The 7,814-nt window shown below is 39.6% G+C and overlaps 1 long non-coding RNA gene across 1 annotated transcript in view; it reads left to right on the top strand.

Moving 5' to 3' along the window:
- The first annotated feature begins 40 nt into the window (after nucleotides 1–40).
- LOC104849201 overlaps nucleotides 41–7,814 on the top strand; it is a 27,962-nt gene continuing 20,188 nt past the window's right edge. Inside the window, exon 1 of the long non-coding RNA XR_776669.2 lies at nucleotides 41–763. This is a non-coding gene — a long non-coding RNA (uncharacterized LOC104849201). The remainder of the gene's footprint in view (nucleotides 764–7,814) is intronic.

Here is a 7,814-nt window from a genome sequence, read left to right as displayed (position 1 = left end):
TGCGGCCCCGAACTCCTGGCAGAAAGCGGGAGTCGGGGCGGAGGACGGGTCAGGCCCCTCGGCTCTTGATAAGAGGCCGGGAGGAAGAAAGCCGCGGCCGGTCAGAGCCGAGGGGCCCGGGCGACTGTTGTACACCGAAGCAGCCCCGAGGGCTCCGCAGGGCCGCGGATGCGACCGCGGCTGGGTTTGTTATTGTCGACTCCGTCTCTTCCTCCGAAGAGCATGTCGGGAAACGGCCGCTGGGGGGAGGGGCGCGCTGGGATCCTGGGGCTGCGCGGAGAGGCTTCTGCGCAGGTCCGGAAACCTGCGGAGCGCCGGAAAAGGGGCGGCTCCGCCTTCAGCTGCGTCTAGCCGGGCTGTCCTCCCCTGACCCGGGAGCATTTTGCTGGGCTTGCCTCTTCTGGTACTAGTTGCTGTCTGGGCTCGCGGACTTCACCAAGGTGAGCTTGACCTTCCTTGGTACAGCGAGTAGGCCCGAGCTACTCAGACCCCGCGGAATTTGGATCGGCCCCAAGGAAAAAGAGCTCGGTCCTTTCAGCATGTCGCCGAAGATCGGGGCCTGCTGAGGGTCCGGTGCCCTCATTGCCTGTTTCCCGGACCAGACCAAGGCCAGGGACAGCATATGGTACCTAGAGGGCTGTGCCTGGTTCATGCACTCCTACCGCCAGCGCCGCACCTACCCCAACCATTGCGGCCGCAGACAGTTGGCAAGAGTCCCTGCTATCTTTGCCAGGGTTGGTCGGTACAGTTTTTGTCAGACCAGGTAAGGCAAAAAGTATTCAAGAGAGGAGAGTGCTTTGACTAGGCTGACTGCAATGAAATTGTATACGCCACGACTACCAGTTTTCGGTTTATGTAGAGATCCTGAGTTCTCTAGTGGGTTACTGGTTAAAATGACACTCATTAGATGGGAGACAAGTTTAAGAAGAATCTTGCATTTGTGAACATTATCAATCTCAGGCAATTGATTTGCCAAAAAGCCTGAATACTAAAATCTGATGGGCAGGTGTTACACGTAGAATAGTTATAAAGTATTTTTCAAATCCCTGTTATATCTAGGAATATCTAGTATAAATAAATTTAAAGGTGTGACCTTTAAGCCATCAGGACTTCTGGTGTAGATAAAAGTTTGAAGATATGACTTTTAAGTTCTTAGAACTTTTGAATTATGTTTGCAAGACTGAGTAGCAAAACGGCACCAAACGGAAACTTCTGAGTTTGCAGTCCTTCATTTGTTATAGTAGAGACTGATAAACATTGGTAAGCATTATTTTCAGTGTGTCTCTTCCAAGTACCTGAAAACTGTGAAACCAGCTTACAAAAGAGACCACTTTTTAAAAATTTGCACTATTACCTATCCCAGAGAGGTCTTATCCTGTGATCTCTGACACATCATTTTATTTGTTAAGATTTTTTAAACTGGAATTTTATATCGATCCCAGCAGAGTAGAGCAGAGAAGTGAAAAAAGCACTGACTTGTTATGTCTTAGGGGAGGTTATGAACTGGCAACAGTGAAGAAGAGCTTGATTTGGCACAGCATAGTAATCAGCACAGAGAAAATAAATGGTAAAAAGGAGTTTGGCCAGAAAGTATACTACAAAAGCAATCTGTAGGATCTAAAGAACATATTGGTGCTTGTTTTTCTCGTAGCTATCAATGGCATTCCAAATTAGAATGCAGAAACTCATATGCCCATGACAATATACTAAACAAGAAAATATTTTACATGTCTCTGATTTTTTAGAAAACTAATTCAATCCTGATCTTTAATCAGAGGCTGAAGAAATTAGCAGAAATGACTTGTTCATACCTTGCAGGTTTACTCCAATGTAAATGTTTAGAGTTTGTATGCATCTGAAATTTCTATGGGTAAGCAAAGATAGATGTATTAACATTAGCTCTGTTACATATGTACAGGGATCTAGAAGAGATACAATTTACTGATGTATGTATGCATATATATTACTGTCTCCTGTAACATCCTTCATACTAATCCTATAAAACACTGCACTCACCCCTTCATCAATAAAAACAAGAATAAACAAAATCCTCCCACATCCAAGTCTAATAGGAAGTTCTCAATCCAGTCTTATTTTTGACCTCTGGGATTTTCTCACTGAAACTACAAATAGATTACTAGAAACTTCTAAATGATTAATGTTAGCTGGACAATGCTGAGACTAATTTGGTTTTTCTAAGTCATTTGCCAGTTTAATTATTCTGTCTATATCTCCCCTCCCCCTTTTGTTGTCTATCTCCTAGAGTTCCTAAATTCCTGCGCAATTATTTGGTCCTAATTTTCAAGTAGTTATTAAGTGAAACTATGCAAAGTATTATATGACATGGAAGAGAGACACTTAATCCTAGCCTCCTTGCAAGTTTTTAAATTTAATAACCATTTTATATACTTTAGAATCAATAAATAAGGGCAAAAGAAGTGGATTTTTTTAGAAGTATGGAGGGCTTATATGCTTACTTATAAATACCCTAAGTACTTCAAATCAGTTTAAATTTCTGAAATCCTATTTTTTCCCTCAGGTCTAAACTTCAGTGCCATTTTCTTAATCTTCCCTTGACATCCCTGTAATTCCCCTAAACCAATAATCGTGATAGAGCTTTCAGCAATAATAAACATCATGTAAAGGTAGAAGATCCCAATGATAAATGTAACTTTTGTTTGCTTTAAATGTGCCAATAAACTTAATGGGGAAAAACAATAATAAACGGCTCTCTGTTGCATGAATGCCACAGGTACAAGACCGCTGCCCTATACTCTCACCTTTCATCTTTTGGTATCTTCTATAACATGCTGACTGCGAGCCCTTTTTAAAAAGAACTGTTTGCCCAGTACCTGCTGTGCAGTGATGTACACTTCAATACACATTCATTGGCCATGCCTTGCACCTTGTTCACACTAAACTGATGCCTACTAGTCTCCATTATTTACTCTACTCAAGACCAGTCTAATCATATCATTTCTCTTCCTAAAATCTGTACTGATTTTCTTGTTTATTTTATTTTTTTATATTTTGTTTTTTTGAGACAGTGTCTCGCTATGTAGTTGAGACTGACCTGGAACTCACTATGTAGCCCACACTCGTCTCGAACTCACAGCGATCCTCCTGCCTCAGCCTCCCGAGTGCTGGGATTACAGGCGTGCGCCACCATGCCCTGCTGTACTGATTTTCTTGTGTATTCCAGATACAATTTAAACATTTTAACAGCACCAAAGCCTCTTCATGATTAGGTACCAACCCATCTATCCACTATATGTCCTGGTACCTTTCCTCTTTGATAGATCATATACATTTGCCCATTGGGGAATCATCCTCCCCCACCTGCCATACTGAGAATTAAATTTGAGGATGCTCAAATCACTGAGCTATGTCCCAGCTCTTTTTTAAGTTTTCAGATAGGGTCCAAAGTAATTCAGGCTGTGAAACTTGTAATCCTCTTGCCACAGTCTCCCTAGTAATTGGTATTGTAGCTGTGTGCCTCTGTTCCTGGCATTTTCTCACCCATTTAAGTCATCATCCCAAACAGTTTGGACATGAGTTACTTCTAGGTTCTAGACGATCCGATGATCACCATCCCTTCTACTGTTCCATATTAATATAACTGTAATTTTGTTTAGCTTTGTTTTTATGTAGTACTAGGGATTGAATCCAGAGGCTTCTTACTGAGCTATATCCCCAGCCCTTTTTTCACTTTTGAGATGAGGTCTCACTAAGTTGCTCAAGCTGTGCTTATAACTTGGAATCCTCCTACCTCAGCCTCCTAGAACTCCTGTATATGACAGGTGTGTGCCACCAGTCTGGCTACAACTAACTTTTTATCTGCCCTCTAAATCTATGAAATTTCAGATTTAGAACTCTGGGGGTTAGGAGTGCGGCTTAGTGATAGAGTGCTTGCCTAGCATGGTTTCATCCCCAATACCACAAAAAAAAATTAAAGTGAAATAAAAGAATGATGCATTATTATAAATTCCTAGAACTTTATAGGGAGCTTGGCATAGTCATCAATTAATAAATTATTGCTGACTGCAGTGAATTCTGGAAATACATTGAAGCTGATTGTTTCTATGGAGAATTCCTGGCCTCAAGTATCTCAGACTAGTACAGAGGGCCATTCAGCAAAATTGCAACAAGTTTATATGACATTAATCCTGCACCAAAATTCATTCAGGGTGTGGGAAAGATTATGGTTCACATCTTTTTCTAATTCTGCCTGATGGGGTATTTCATTCAGCACACATTGAATACTTCTCAGATAACTTTGTGTTATACCCTAATTTTCTTTTAGTTTATTTCCGAAAAACCAGTAACCACCATTTATATAATTTGTCTATTGAAAATTAGGGGGCCAGAGATTTAGCTCAGTGGTACCACGCCTGCCTTGCAAGCACATGGTCCCGAGTTCGATCCCCAGTACGGGGGCGGGGGGTGTGTGGATGGATATAAAAGTATGGATCACGTTTATTGTCTAATTTTAAAGGGGTTAAAAAGAGGTATTGATTTGGACTTTGCTTCTTTAAGATCATAACTAATTTGCCTGTAATCCCAACTCTCGGGAGGCTGAGGCAGGAGGATCGCTGTGAGTTCAAGACCAGCCTGGGCTACATAGTGAGTTCCGGGTCAGTCTCAACTATGTAGTGAGACCCTTTCTCAAAAAAAAAACAAAAAAAACCCAACAGATCATAACTAATTTGGTGTACGTGACCACGTACTATTTAGAGTGCTGTGGGCACTATGATTAAGTTAATGTTTTCAGTGCTATTTACAGACCTTAAAGCTGCCCGACTCATTTGGTCTGTTAGTACTCACATATATTATTAAAGATAATGACGATAGTTAACTTATGAAAGGCTATCTTCAAAGTGATGAACTTGAAGAGCTACTGAGCAAGACTATTTCTAATGTGAGAAAAACACATGAAAGAAAATACTTCTGACATGCTTAATTTAAAAAAAATTTAACCCAAAAGGTTGAAACAAAACATTTGTAGTTATTTTTAACATTGAAAGAGTTATATCTCTTTAGCGTCATATTTTATTTATTGTCTCATTTTGATAACTTTCTTAGCAAAATGATCAAAAGTAAAGCGGGCACTGTTCCTGGAATGTCTTGACAGAAACTAATATTAAAAATATAGATATCAGATTGACTTAAATATCAGGTAGTTGGACCTCAAATTTGGAGTTTTTTTGGTTTGGTTTTGTTTTGAGACAGGGGCTCCCTGTGTAGTACTGGCTGGCCTTAAACTAGCTAGCTGTATAACCCAGGCTGGCCTCAAACTTGTGATCTTCCTGCCTCAGCTTCCCAAGTGCTACAATTATAGGTGCCCTGCCATACTCAGCTTCAAACTTCAACTGTGATTCCTATTAAGGTATACACATACAGGCCTCTGTATCAATGAAGTGTGTTTTATTAAAAAATTACTTGTGATGCACTGATACTTTCTATGTTCTCCCAGTGCTAGTCTTGACCCTGATTTTACTGCCATCTAATGGCTTGAAAGACAAAGTCGATGATGTAGGCCCAAACCTTGAGATTCTGTGTTCCTGGTTTTTCCATCAGCACCTTCCTCTTTATTGCATACCTCAATACCAGAGTTTATGATTTTTTTTTTTTTTTTTTTTTTTGTACCGGGGATCGAACTCGGGTCCTTGTGCTTGCGAGACAGGCGACAAAACCACTGAGCTAAATCCCCAGCCCTATGATTACTTTTTTTAAGCCAGCCTCACTGAAGATCAGGAAACACTTGAAGAGACTTGGATGCCAGTCATAGGTTTTATATTTTTGTAAACTTATATGTCATAGAAGCCCTATCTGGTTCTAGAAATTTTTTCCATTTTTACATATAGGGAACAGAGTTGTGGATAGTTTCCTAATTTAGTGCACTTCCTTCTAGTTAATATTCTTTAGTTGTTGTCAGGGCCAGGATTTGAACCCAAGTAATATGGTCCAATGGCCTATTACCCTTGAACACTACATACAGTATAGTGCCCCTTCATTTGGCGTCATTTAAGTTTGAGGAAGAAAAAAGTGAACGCTTAGTTTGGCGGAAGGCTACAGAGTTTCTCAATCTCAGCACTACTGTCATTTTGGCCAGTTAATTCTCTGTTATAAGGGGCTGTCCTGTGTATTTTAGGATGTTTAACAACATCCCTGCCCTCTAGCCACGAGAAGCTAGCATCATATCCAGGTGTACTAACCCAAAATGTCTCTAAACATATTCCTGGGACAAAGATCAAACATTTTCCCAGAATCATAATGGTAAAGTTTGGCAAATCTATAAAATGACAATACTATTTTGCCACAGTTACATTTAGAGAAACATTTAAAGACAAAGGAAAATACCCCAAATTAGAGACTTTACTGAATTTTAACATTTTTCATATTTTAATATCTCCGATATCTAAGTAAATTTAACAGTGACTTATGTGCCAACCAAGTTGGAGCACACCTGTAATTGCAGCACTTGAGAGGCTGAAGCAGAAAGATTGCAGCAAGTTCAAGGCCAGCCTGGCTACATAGTTCAAAGTCAGCCTGAACTACATAGTGAGATCCTGTCTCAAAAAATAAAATAAAAAATAAAACCAGTGCATTAGGGTCCTAAAATTTTGTCAACCAGATGCCATTCATTTCCTGTGCATTCAAAACATCAAAAATGCAGCTTGGCATAGTGACATACATTATAATCCCAGCATTCAGGAGACCGAGTCAGAAAGTTTGCTCCAAGTTTGAGGCCAGCCTGGGCTACATAATAAATTCAAGGCCAACCTGACCTATGCAGTGAAATCCTATTAAAATATACACCTTAAATGAAGTAAACAATCATGTTTAGGGCTGGGAACCCAAGTTAGAGCCTAGGTAATAACACAAAAAAAAACCAGACATACCTGTTTAAATAAATAAAATTTTTGTCTATAAAATAAAAGTTTAATGTTTTTTTTATCTTTATACTTTTTCTTAATTTTTGAAAAATGTATCATTAGTCTTTTGGAACTTAAAATGGCTTTCTCTGTTGTTTAGATGAAGAATTTTTTTATAATTTGATAAAGTCCATTTATTTTGGTATCATCACTTGTTTTAACTTTTGTTTTGTTTTGTTTTGTTTTTTTGAGACAGGGTCTCACTATGTAGTTGAGACTGACCTGGAACTCACTTTGTAGCCCAGGCTGGTTGAACTCTTAGGATTGTCCTGCCTCAGCCTCCTAAATGCTGGGATTACAGGCGTGTGCCACCACTCCTGGTCCTATTCTTTTCTTTGATAGGTATTTTGGGATGGGGAGCTGAGTTTCTTGTTCCATTGGCATCCACAGAGCCAGGGCTTTTGTCCCAAACTCTGGTAGCGTAGTCATTCATTTTTAGTAGGGTTTGTTAAAAAGAACACAACTAAATGTCTGGAAACTTGGATTCTAGTCCAACCCCATGAACAATGCATAGTTCCTATTTTTTTTCTTTCTCCTCTGCTAGATATCAAATCCAGGGCCCCTGATATGCTAAGTAATTTTCTACCACTGAGTTACACCCTTCAGCCCTAGAGGGAGAGCTTCATGCAAATTCTTCCCAAAATTTGCATTGTTTCTGGACTTTAGAAACCAAGGACAAAGTGTTCTAAAGATCCTCACAATCCTAAATCTTTGTCAATACATGCCATACCTCTCTGGAATTGTTCAGATAAGTACCAGTCTAATCACCAAGCTTTCTGTGTTTTTATACTGTTATTTTGGGATTAATTTGAGCTCATGTCTATCTTAGGTGTGGCTTAATTTTTTATATATATATATATATATATATATATATGGACT

The sequence above is a fragment of the Fukomys damarensis genome, unplaced genomic scaffold (genome assembly GCF_012274545.1).
Source record: "Fukomys damarensis isolate Sample0158 unplaced genomic scaffold, DMR_v1.0_HiC HiC_scaffold_5, whole genome shotgun sequence".
Taxonomy (NCBI): Eukaryota; Metazoa; Chordata; class Mammalia; order Rodentia; family Bathyergidae; genus Fukomys; species Fukomys damarensis.
This window is presented reverse-complemented; position numbering and strand designations above follow the sequence as displayed.